The following is a 13,872-nucleotide window of genomic DNA, read 5'->3' as shown; positions in this document are numbered from 1 at the left end:
TACAAAAATCAGTGCAAGAGTGCACCGAAAAATCAAGAAGGAAAGGCAGAAGCAAATATCACTTCTACCTTGGAAGGAGATGATGCGTTGATATGCTCTCTAGAGAGCAAGGAAGAGTCTTGGGTGTTAGACTCTGGAGCATCATTCCACTCTACTGCGAAGAAAGATTTCTTCGAGAGGTATGTCCCTGGAAACCTTGGGAAAGTATATCTTGGTGATGATCAACCTTGTGATATTGTTGGTAAAGGTGTAGTGAAGATTAAGTTAAATGGGTCAGTTTGGGAGCTGAAAGATGTCAGGCATATTCCCAACCTAAGAAAAAACTTGATCTCAGTCGGGCAGTTGGCTAGCGAAGGCTACACTACAAACTTCCAAAATGATAATTGGAAGATTTCAAAGGGAGCAATGACTATTGCTCATGGTAAAAAGAGTGGTACTCTTTATATGACAGCAGGGGCATGTTGTTCAGTTGCAATTGCAGCAGGAAATGAAAATTCCAAATTGTGGCACCAAAGACTTGGCCACATGAGTGAGAAAGGGATGACGCTTATGCATTCGAAAGGAAAAATTCCAGAGTTACAGTCTGTTGAAGTAGACATATGTGAGGAATGCATACTTGGAAAGCAGAAGAGGGTAAGCTTTCAGACTAGTGGTAGAACCCCAAAGAAGGAAAAGTTGGAGCTTGTTCACTCCGATGTTTGGGGCCCAACAACTACTTCATCCATCGGAGGAAAGCACTACTTTGTCACTTTTATTGATGATCATTCTCGAAAGGTATGGGTTTATTTTCTAAAACATAAATCTAAAGTGTTCGAAGTTTTTAAGAGATGGAAAGCTATGGTTGAAAATGAGACAGGTCTGAAAATCAAAAAGTTCAGAACTGACAATGGGGGTGAATATGAAGACACCACATTGAAGAAGTTTTGCTATGATCATGGTATAATAATGGAGAGAACCGTACCTGGTACACCTCAACACAATGGGGTAGCTGAGCGTATGAACCGAACGTTGACAGAAAGAGCCAGAAGCATTCGTATACAGTCTGGTTTACCGAAGCAGTTCTGGGCAGAAGCGGTCAACACAACATCTTACTTGATCAACCGAGGACCATCAACTCCGTTAGAATACAAAATACCAGAAGAGGTATGGAGTGGAAAAGAGATAAGTTTATCTCACTTAAAGGTATTCGGTTGTGTAGCATATGTGCATATTAGTGATCAAGGCAGGAATAAGCTTGATCCTAAATCTAAGAAATGTACTTTCATTGGATATGGTGTGGATGAGTTTTGATACCGCATCTGGGATGATGAAAACAAAAAGGTGATCCGTACTAGAGATGTGATTTTCAATGAAAGAGTTATGTACAAGGATAGACACAAAACTGACGCTAGCGACTTAGTACAGAGTGGGCCGATGTTTGTTGATGAAGATTATGTCCCGGATAGTACAATGACAGAGTCAATTGTAAGGGAACCTCAACAAGATGAATCCGTTGGACAAATCACTATGCCACAGTCCAACATGCCACAATCTTCTTGTAACACCCCCGATTTACTAACTAGAAATAAATAAGAAATAATATAGACTTTATAAAAATATTGCGGAAGCTTATAACTAGATCGGAGGTATCACCGCCACACTTGATCACATTGTCAAGTGCTAAGGCTGACAATACTCAAACTATTACAACTCGATTACTAGGTGGTCTATTTAAACTAAAAGTGTAAAACTGTCATAAAAGACTAAACAATAACACTTGAGCTCCTTCATCTTGAACTGCGATCTTTCACGATCAGTCTGCTCCAATTAATCCTGACTGCTCACCATAGAGGAAAAATTCCAAAAGGATCGTCGCAGGGCCACCATAAGAAAAAGACATGGCCGCAAACACACATAACAAATAAGCACACACGTCAGCAAAAAGCTGAGTAATCACCTGTAATATACAAAAACATACTAATGTAGAATATATAATAAAGCTCATATAAATAATGTAGTATGAAATTACATTCAAATACTATCCCAAAGATAAAACTAACTCCATACTCTATGGAAACTATAAATATTCTCCTATGAACCTCAAATATGTCAATATGATCTTTTCCTCTACTAAACGTACTCAAACCAATAGGTGCCATATTTGCTCTTTGTTCTATACCTAGCCTTGGACATGGGTAATTTGAATAATAAACCAACAAGTATAAAAACTTGAAACTCTCAATAGCTACTAGAAAGACTCTCTGAGTCAAGGCCACTTTTGGACCAAATCCCTCTTTGGGGATAATAAGAAAATAATAAAGATTGTATCTTGCTCCTCTACTAATGGTTATCATCTCCTTACCAACATGCCAAGAACTAAGGTCTATCACATTGAGCCTCAAACCAATAATACAACAATTATATTCTCAACCTTTCTCATAACCTGATCAATATCACCGATATCCATTATGGATTAATAAGCTATGCATCTCGATTTTGGCACAATATCACAAGATAATATTATGACATAATTTGTTCCATAATATACTTTAGCTCTTTGAGGACAATAAAACTAATTCTCGAATATAAACTAATTCTCGATCAATCTCACAATTAAACCTATATCCTTTACATGATAATCTCTGAAACAATATCATTAATAAATACATTCTACTCGTAACTCCTATGCTCAAGGCTAATTCTATAATTACCAATAACTAGCACAATAAGAAACACTTAAACTATACGATACATTAAAAATATAAAGCATACTGATTTATATAAAGTACTAGTATTATCATAAGAATCAAGTACACAAACGTCAGTTAAGAGATTATAAATCTAACGGTATCTTATAATAGAAATACATATAATTAACAATAACATACAACTCTAAGAGACTTAGTGTGTGTGATTACAACTAATAATATACACGAACTATTAGAAGGGACTAAGCGTGATTACCTTCCGAGAACAAAATATCCATCACAAAAACGGATCTGCGTCGAACCGAAAGAATTGTCCTATGAATGAGTCTGAACATAAATTACTTGATATCAAAATAGAACAAGGTGTGGTGGAAATAAGTGGTAGACTTTTGGGTGATTGTAATCTCACGCATGAGATTGAATTTGATGACGGCGACGCAGGAAAAAGATGGAACTAGCATATTTCTTTTTAAAGATCACTTTGCTGCATTCAAAATCACGAGAGGGCACGGGTCTAATATAATTAGGGTAAGGGATATTGCAAACGGCAGAACGATGAGAGTTTTTATAGAAACTAATATTAGGTTTAACGGAAGTACAAATATATAGTACTCATAATAAGAGTCCTACTAAATTTAAAATAGCGTTTTGAATTTTCTGAAAATATTAAAAGAGACTAACTAAAAACGGATATAATTATAGTTTGACTATAAAATATATTTTACAAAATTATAAAATATTGGGGTATTACACTTCTAGTCCAGTACCAGTATTGAGGAGGACTACTCGTCCACATGTGCCAACAGAAAATATATGAATTATCTGTTATTGACTGATGATGGAGGGCCTGAATGCTATAATGAAGCATGTCAGACCAGTGATGCTAGCAAGTGGGAGCTTGCAATGAAAGATGAGATGCAATCTTTGATCTCAAATCAGACATGGGAACTAATTGAGTTACCCATAGGTAAGAAAGCTCTTCACAATAAATGGGTATATCGAGTTAAAAAGGAGCATGATGGTTCCAAGAGATACAAAGCTCGATTAGTAGTCAAAGGATTCCAACAGAAAGAAGGAATTGACTACAATGAGATTTTTGCACCTGTTGTGAAACTCAATACCATCAGAACAGTGTTGAGTATTGTTGCCATTGAAGATCTTCATCTTGAGCAATTAGATGTGAAGACTGTATTTCTTCATGGGGATCTGGATGAAGAGATATATATGCATCAACCAGAAGGCTTCTTAGAAAGTAAGAAAGAAAATATGGTGTGCAAACTTAAGAAAAGTTTGTATGGCCTAAAACAAGCCCCGAGACAGTGGTACAAAAGGTTTGATAACTTTATGCACAAGGAAGATTTTCAAAAGTGCAACGCTGATCACTGTTGCTACATCAAGAGATATCAATCCAGTTATATCATCTTACTACTTTATGTCGATGATATGCTCGTAGGAGGTTCAAATATGGATGATATAAGAAGGTTGAAGCAACAATTGTCAAAGGAGTTTGACATGAAGGACTTAGGTCCAGCAAAGAAGATTCTTCGAATGCAAATTACAAGAGATAAGCATAAAGGTACTTTGCAATTATCTCAATCAGAGTACATCAAACGTGTTTTGCAGAGATTCAATATGAGTGACTCCAAGCCAGTTAGCACACCCTTGGCAAGTCATTTTTGGTTATCCAAGGATCAGTGCCCTCAGACGGAGGAAGATAAAGATTATATGGCTAAGGTTCCTTATGCCTCAGCCATTGGGAGTTTGATGTACGCAATGGTTTGTACAAGGCCAGATATTGGACATGCAGTGGGAGTTGTTAGCAGGTTTATATCAAATCCAGGAAAAGTTCATTGGTAAGCAGTGAAATGGATTTTGAGGTATCTACGAGGTACCACATATTAGTGTTTCTACTTTGGTAAAGGTGAATTAAAGTACAAGGTTATGTAGATGCAGACTTTGGAGGTGAAGTCGACAATAGAAAGAGCACCACCGGCTATATATTCACAGTTGGAAATACAACGGTTAGTTGGATGTCACAGTTACAGAAGATTGTTGCTTTATCCACTACAGAGGCTGAATACGTAGCAGTAACTGAAGCCAGTAAAGAGATGATATGGCTTCAAGGTTTGTTAACTGAGTTGGGATTCAAGAAGGAGAATAATGTTCTATATAGTGATAGTTAGAGTGCGATACACTTGGCAAAGAATTCAGCATTCCATTCTCGAACAAAGCATATTGGTCTTCGATATCATTTTATTCGATCTTTACTAGAGGATGAAGTGTTAAAATTGGAGAAAATTCAAGGAATTAAGAATCCGGCAGATATGTTAACAAAGACGGTGACTATTGACAAACTGAAGTTGTGTTCAACTTTAGTTGGCCTACATGAGTGACATATGAGAAAGTTGTGCTGCATGAGTAAGGTGTGAAGACAGATTAAAATCAGTCTTCAAGTGGGAGATTGTTAGATGATTAATAAACATTAATTATTTTTAGCTAAAAATAAAATAGTAAATCAACATAATCCTTTGAAAATTTAGAAAGCTTAATATATTCAAAGGAAGATATTACTTATCGGAAATGACATTCCTATGTTGAACTCTGTCAAGATTTGGCTTGGGAAATGTTTTTCGATGAAGGATCTAGGAGAAGCACAGTACATACTAGACATCAAGATTTACAGAGATAGTTCTAAGAAGATAATTGGACTCAGTCAAAGCACTTATATCAATAAGGTGCTTGAAAGGTTCAATATGGAAGACTCCAAGCGAGGCTACCTACCCATGTCTCATGGAATGACTCTAAGCAAGAATCAGTGCCCAAAAACACTAGATGAGCGTAGATGAAATGAATGGGATTCCATATGCTTCATTGATTGGTTCAATACTGTGTGCTATGATATGTACACGCCCAGATGTTGCGTATGCACTCAGTGCTACGAGCAGATACCAGTCAGACCCAGGAGAGGCACATTGGACTACTGCCAAGAATATTCTGAAGTACCTGAAAAGGCACAAAGATGATTTTCTGGTCTATGGTGGAGATGATGAATTAATTGTTAAAGGCTATACGGACGCAAGTTTCCAAACCGACAAGGATGATTCCAGATCACAGTCTGGGTTTGTCTTCTGCCTCAACAGAAGAGCAGTAAGCTGGAAAAGTGCTAAGTAAAGCACCATTGCGGATTCTACAACTGAAGCAGAGTACATTGCTGCACATGAAGCAGCAAAGGAAGCTATATGGCTTAGGAAGTTCATAGGTGAACTTGGTGTAGTCCCCTCCATTAAAGGACCAATAGCTCTATATTGTGATAATAATGGAGCTATTGCACAGGCAAAGGAGCCTAGATACCACCAGAGAGTCAAGCATGTACTTCGTAGATTTCACCTTTTACGAGAGTTCGTTGAAAGAAAAGAAGTCGAGATAAGAAAGATTGGAACTGATGACACATCTCAGATCCATTAACTAAACCTCTGCCGCAGGTGATGCACAACTCGCACACTGCAGCTATGGGAATCAAGCATGTTGGAGAATGGATTTGATGTCCTTATTTAATGTTTTAAAGTTTTAAAGTTAAATACTTTGTAAAAAATTATTGGTTAACCATTCACATTAATGAATAGAATTCAGTTTTCCATTTAATTTGTGGTTTATTAAATGTTGAGTCCCTTCAATTTGACGATAAAGATAGACTGTCAGGACCAGTCCTGTGACTAAGAAATGTCTATCAAGTGAACTTGAATGTCAAAAGTTGAAAATGGTCCCTGGTCGGAGTTTTCTATAAAGATGGACGCATAGAAAACGTTAGACGACTAGAATGCAAGATGACTAGTAGTTCTATTTCTTGAACTATGTGGACATGGCAATGTCGCAATCATTTGCATAGATACTTACTGTGGGAAGACTAGTATCGGAAAGACCTATGAAACTTTACTGTAAGAGATGAAAATATGTCATAAGTAAATTTCATTAAAATTATTAGACACTAATCCTCAATACCTGAGTGATTTGAGATTACTTGTTTGAGAACTGCTTACTTTGACGTTGTCAAACGTCGCACCGTAAAAGGAGGCTATAACGGCAACGCTCGGGTAATCACCTATCAAACGAAGTCTAATCTCAAGATCGCAAGATTGAGATTGTCCTCCAATAAATCGGGATGAGATGCTGAAAGTTGTACAAGGCCACTCGGAAAGCTAGAAACTGTAAAATGCATGGCCGTGCTCAGATGAGTCATAGGCTATGATTATCTGTTTATTTGATCAGTTGAACTCTGAAACCAAGAAACACCTCCTGGACATAATAAGGATGACAACTCTTACCTTATGTTCAAGAGCAAGCATCGAGTGACAAAGGAATTAGAAAATGCACACTTGTCCCTAAGGACAAGTGGGAGACTGAAGGAAATAATACCCTTGGTCCAAGTATGCATTTAATGGTAAGTCTAATAAATGCGGTTTAGTATTAATTATACAAGTTAATAATTCAGTGAGATCAAGTGAACCGTATGCCTAGCTAGAGGCCGCTTCAGTTCAAGTGGATTAATGATATTAATCCACGGCTTACTCTTGACTGAACCCGTAGGGTCACACAAATAGTACGTAAACGGATCAAGTATTTAATGACATTAAATACTCCATCTATGGATATTCGGAATCGACGGATCTTGGTTTCAGTGGGAGCTGAGATCGTCAAAGGCAAATAATGAATACTCCGAAAACGATGATATTGCCGGAAACGGAAATATGGATCGTATCGGAAATATAAATATTATCCAAGTCGTAGATGTTGCCGGAAACGGAAACATGGTACGTATCGGAAAATATTATCGGAAATGGAAATATTGCCGGAATCTGAAATATTGCCGGAAACGGAAATATTGTCGGAATCGGAAATATTATCGGAATCGGAAAATAATTCCGGACACAGAAATATTAAATATTCGTTCGAAACGGAAATTAATTCCGGAATCGGAAATGTTTAATATTGTTCGTATCGGAAATGAATTTCGGAATCGGGAAATTAATCGGAAGCGCTTCGTACGAATTAGCATCGGACGAGCTTGCTAGACGAAGGCCCATCGCGAAGCCAAGCCCATATCCTGCAAGCCTAGCGCGCCTCACAGCAGCCCAAGGCCACGCCAGGCCCAGCGCAAGGCCATGCCCAGCGCGCCAAAGGCTGCGAGCACAATGGCAGCACGCGTGGGCTTCGTAGCTGCTGCGGGCCTTCCGTATGCGCGGGCATGGCCTGCGCGCATGTGGGTCATGCTCGTGTGTGTTTGTGCTTGCGTACGAAACCTAAATCATGTAGGATTCGTTTAAGATTAAATTCCTAAATCTACTAGATAATTAATTAATAGAATTTAGATTAAATTCAGATTAGTTAATTCGTTTCCTAGTAGGATTCTAATACCCGTTTCCATACCTTATAAATATGTGATTATAGTTCACAATTCAAACGGGTTTTGTCCAAGTATTCATAAGAATTTTAGGCACAAAATTCAGTCATTATTTTGCTTCATAAAACCGAAAATACATAGTACCTTTGGGGCGATTCTAGTTAATTAAACCTAAGGCGGATCCGGACGTGCTGTGGACTTTCTACGGAGGGACGACACTTGGAGTCCTAAAGACTTGTTCTTGTTCGGTTCGGGCGCAGCAAGGGAGGGCACGTTACAAAGAGTATGCATCTTAAATTATGCTAATTGTTATGTGGCAATTAATTTGGAATCCTGGCTTTTATGGTTTTTCCGCATGATTTATATTCATTTATATGTATCATAACATAACATATATTCACTTACATACTTGATCCGTTCACGTACTATTTGTGTGACCCTACGGGTTCAGTCAAGAGTAAGTTGTGGATTATTATTATTAATTCTACTTGAACTGAAGCGGCCTCTAGCTAGGCATTTAGTTCACTTGATCTCACTGAATTATTAACTTGTTAATTAATACTGAACCGCATTTATTAGACTTAGCATTAAATGCATACTTGGACCATAGGCATTATTTCCTTCAGGGGGAGGGTGCATGGGACCACAACATGACATGTGAAGGGGGTAGTTGATATAATATTCATAAAAGTTTACCATTATAGAAACAGTGCAAGTAATCCGGAATGGCATTATAAGGAAAGCGGTGCAAGTATTCTGGGACGGAGGGAGTATTATTTTTGTGTTACTATTGTTTTGTTTATGCTCATCTGTAGAAGATGTATATAAAAGTATACACCATGTGACTATGCTACACTCGCTATACAAAAAGTCAACTTGAGAGTTCGATAATTTGTTGTGGTTGGTCAATGAGCATTCCAAATATAACGGTGAAAATTTCAATGTAGATGAAATTTGGTGTTCATGGATAAATATGTATGATGGAAATCCTAATCTATATTCATATTTATTTTAAGGCCTTTTTTATTTTTAAAACTAAATTTTTAACTGTCAAATTTTGCAGGATGATGAGGTGCACGTGACTTTGTTTGACAATGTCATTGATAAATATGGACATCATGGAAGAAGGAAAAGTGTATTCTATTGCCAATTTGGAGATAATGCCATTAGATACGAGTTATAAATATGTTTCGAATAATTATGTATTGAAATTTAGTGAGAAAGCTGAGATCTTGAAGGTAGTTGATGATGTTAAGGATATACTGCGATATAATTTCAGATTCAAACAATTTGATAGCGTGCCATAATACCTTAACAAGAAAAATCCACCACATGTTGGTATGTACTCTTTTTTGAATTCAAATAAGACTATAGTTTAAACCCGTTTAATAATATAGATAATTGGGTTGGATAGCATCAAATTAATTAAAAAAAACATGTTTACAATGTGGAGCCTACTTTATAAAATTAAAAAATTGTGTTTACGTTAGAGGGTTTATCCTCTCAAGCTGTCTAAGAGAGACAATAAATTCATTAAATTCGTGCATTTGAATAAGATTTTGTCTAATTCGACTAATTCCTAATCACTAACTGGTGAACGAGTCGTCGGATAGTGGGTTCCATATTCATTGGTTTGTAAAATTACAAGCATACCATTTAGTTAGTTTTAATAATATAGATATGATACATTTGTACGAGCAATTATTATGATATTATTAAGCATACTACTAATGAACGTTTTGGTATAGCTACACAATAAATATTGTAGTTAACATTGTCTTTCAAAGATTTTGTTATACTTTTTATAGGTACTCGACTATCCGTGTAATAGCACGAACACATAATAGTTCCAAATTATAACACTAAATTCCAATTCTAGTGGTAAGTGCATAATACTAAAAAAAATCCTAAAAACAGATGCTCATATGCTTGTAATTCCTAAAAACATATGCCCATATGCTCCGTACTTTCCAAAAAAAAATCCTAAAAAGATAAAATAGTTTTCTTAAGACTCCTTTCTATTCGACTTATTTTGACTGAACTTATCTGGACATATTTTATCTAAAAAACTTATTTTATCCGAAAGAAACTTATTTATCTGAAATAAACTTATTTGTGTGTGAAAATATCGAAATAAGTTTTTTTTCTAAACTTATATTATCTAAACTCATTTAAACTTATTTTGTACTCCCTCCATTCTTGAATGTTAGTCCTTTTTGGAATCTAAGACAATCTAACATAAGTACAATTATCACATGAATCTCTATTATATAAGCCAAGAGGGGAGTTCTCTATTATATAAGCCAAGAGGGGAGGGTTATTTTCGTAATCCTGCTTTTGGTGTCCCCAATAAAATACTAATATACCCTCTACACTTGCATAATTAAATTCAATTTAAAATTTGATTATTTATTGATTTAAATGCTGGATATGAATTTAACAAATCAGTAACATAATTTTGAAAAAAAAATCGATTACCCAAATCAGTAACATCATTCAGCCCAATATCTCCTTCTCTCTCTCTCCTCAGAACCTTCAACGCCAAAACCTTCAACCGCCGCCGCATCAACCACCCTTCTAAAACTCCTCCCAAGTTCTCTATGCTCCGCATCAACCACCCTTACATGTTGTGTAATTTGGTAACTCATCAATTCTTTCTCCCTTAAACTTTAATTCCCGAGAATCTGAGGTAATTTTCTTGAATTTTCGGTAATTATTTCCCAAATTCCTATTTTTTCTGGGTTTTTTATCGCTTTTAATTTCCCCACAGATGTTGGATTTGGGATTTTCATTTAAGTCCCTGATCAATTAGAATTTAAATTTATTGGGGGGGTTTTAAATTGGATTTATTCATGAAATTGAAATGTAATCGCCAATCTATTAGGCTTTATTTTTGTTAATATAAAGTAAATTGATGACTTTCTTCTTCGGATTGCGTTACAGGTTGATTTTTTTTCTTTGTTTGTGTTTTACAGATTTTTCAAGAATAGAGAATGATTGGTGGTTTTGCTTATACTCCGTACCGGCCGAAAAGAGGTTTCTTTTTTCCAAGTTTTCAGCTTTGATCGAACGTTTTATTGATAAACACTGGTTGATATTGTTCAATTTGTAGAAAGATGAATGAAAGTTATGTTATTGGTTGGTGGAATTCAAAACAGTAGTCATCGAGTTATTCAATCTATATTTCCTATTTTATGTCGTTTTGAATTGGTTAGGTGCTGAATTTTTGTGATAATTTATCTAGGTTTTAGAATTTTTGACTGATTAAAAGAGTTAAATTTGTATTTTATCAATTTTGTAGTTGATGTAATTTTACTTTTCAAAATTTATGTTCTTTAGAGTTGGTTTGCATTTCTGGGTACTGAACTTTTAGATTAAATTTGTGCTGAATTTATCTTTCTTTTATTGTGAACTTTTGTGGGAAGTTTGAGGGGGTTTAGTCTGATGATAGGGATTGGTGAATGCAGGACAATGGGTATTAAGGGCAAGGAACAAGGGGAAGTAGAAATGGGCAGAGGGGATATGCTAATGGTCTATTTCAATTCATGGTTGTAAGTTGTCTGTTTTTAGCAATCGAATTTGTTGTTAAATTCATATTTTTTGCCGTTAATTGGTGTTGTTTTGAGTAATATTTTCTGGGTTTGGGGAGATTATCTTGATTACAATGAACTGATGGAATTAAATTTTGGGAATTTGGTTTAAAACACGGGCTTATTTGGGAGGAGATGATTTAGCGGTGAAAGATGATTACAAGTAGGAGTTTTTAGCCCATTTTGCGCTGACGAGTTTGATATCGTGTAGTTGTTTTTCCATATGGATGAAGAGCTTCAAGTGGAATAAAAATGGGGTAATTATTCATTACATTATAGCTTTACATTTATTTGAGGTTCCTGTTGTGTAGAAATTTGTTTTTGTGCATTTCTGTTGTGATCTTATTTGGTTGAACTGTGCTGAAATGCGGGAATTTGTTTAATTTGATTGAATTGAGAATTGAGGAGAAACAGGGAGAAAGACTGGAAATTGGAGGTCTGCTTTGACTAATTTGTTATTTTTGGATGTTATTTGTGGTGCCTCTTATGTGCAACACAATTTTTAATCAAATTAAGAGGTTGCAAATGAAAGCGGAAAGTATCTTAAGAAATGCACAATATCAATTTTATATGATAATCTTCTTATTTATGTTAATTGTATGATAATCCATTTTAAGAGTGTAAAATTGGTGTAAATGATTACAAATAGGAGTCAATGGGTATCTGCTCACTTAAAATTTAAGTTTATTCCTCTAATGTGCATTCATCCTTATTTTGGGATTTGTAATGGTAATGGATTGGTTGTTAATCTGTTTGTTGCAATGCTACAATGTGAAACTATGGTATTGAACTTTTATGTCGAGTAATTGATTTATTTCATCCCATATTTGAACCCCCATTCTCGAATTTCTGGATGAGGCTCTAACCAAAAGCATAAAACATATCCCAAAAAAATCTAATTTCACTCTCTCCATTGACAGTTTATTAATATCTCTATAAACGGATAAACCCATTTCACAAGGTCTGCTTAGAATGGTTTATTTCTCCTAAGATTTAATGAATTTTGATTTTGGTTGCCTTTCAATTTTATGTCTTACATGGTGTATCACTTTGATTGTATTCACCAGAAAGTGTTTGGAAAGCGTCAACGTTATGGGAAGGAAAAATAAAGAATTAAGTTGTAGCTAAATATGACTTGGGTAACTATTATGTAGCTAAAGAATTATGCTTTCACTGAGAAAGTGTATTAGTATTGTACTGTTGTACGTCCGACTAAATTCCCCAAGAGGTATGAAATGTGTGTGTATTACTTTATACCAAGACCGGAACTTAATGTAAGTAGGTTAACAATGTGCAGACTATGCAAGCAAGCTACCAATTTTCACAACGGGACGTCAAACACAACCGTCAGAGCAACAACGAAGGATTATCTTATTGTGAATGTAGCTGTAAGATATTTCAGCACAGATTCGTAGGTTCTCCATAGAAATTTGAATTTCCCTGATTTCAGTGTAGTCATTACTTTGAGCTAGAATTAAATATTTAGTCTGTATTCCTCAGCTTCTGTTTTAGAACACAATTCTTATCAGTAGACTAAGTTTTTATTTTACTTTTTAAGATCAGATGAAAGGTACCATAGATCGCAAAATATTTCTTGGTATATTATATACTTATATGATTGTATCTATAACGGATAACCAAATAGAAATATTTCTTTCAACATTTATCACACCTATTTTTATGTGAATTCAATGAATGAACTTACTAATTCTTGATCTATATGATGCATAACTTTTTAAGATGAACTTTGTGAACATTTTTTATTGGTTAAAGTTTGTGGTGACATATATAATAGCACAACTTTTAGTTTTTTTAACAGCCCGCACGCATCGTGTGCATATAAGACTAGTTTCAATAGAATATAACTCATGTGGGGGTAGGAGAGAGAAGTAATTGAGGGGTTTATGGGGATAACAGTTTATTTGAAAGTAACCAAGTGGGCTTTTGAGATATTTGTAAGAGTATAAAGGAGATAAGTGTTAGACAAATAAAGAAAGATTACAAAAGAAACTAATAAAAAAAATAACTCAATTTAGAGATGGGACTAACATTCAAGAACAGAGGGAGTATGAAATAAGTCAAAAAAGTCGAATAGAACATAGACCACATAATTCTTTCACTGCACCTCCATTTAATTTAATTTTATTGTTTTTTTTGGTTGAGAAGGATCAACTGTTCTTCCATACTTGACCGCAAA

The 13,872-nt window shown here is 35.4% G+C and overlaps 1 long non-coding RNA gene across 1 annotated transcript; it reads left to right on the top strand.

Annotated features, from left to right (window-relative positions):
• The first annotated feature begins 10,543 nt into the window (after positions 1-10,543).
• LOC130464831 (uncharacterized) lies at positions 10,544-11,878 on the top strand. Its single transcript, XR_008925151.1, has 3 exons — positions 10,544-10,774; positions 11,061-11,121; positions 11,553-11,878. It is a non-coding gene; the product is annotated as an uncharacterized lncRNA (long non-coding RNA).
• Positions 11,879-13,872: the final 1,994 nt, after the last annotated feature.

This window comes from Spinacia oleracea, unplaced genomic scaffold (assembly GCF_020520425.1).
Source record: "Spinacia oleracea cultivar Varoflay unplaced genomic scaffold, BTI_SOV_V1 SOVchr0_005, whole genome shotgun sequence".
NCBI lineage: Eukaryota > Viridiplantae > Streptophyta > Magnoliopsida > Caryophyllales > Amaranthaceae > Spinacia > Spinacia oleracea.
The sequence above is the reverse complement of the archived record's forward strand: the minus strand, read 5'-3'. Positions and strand labels throughout refer to the sequence as shown.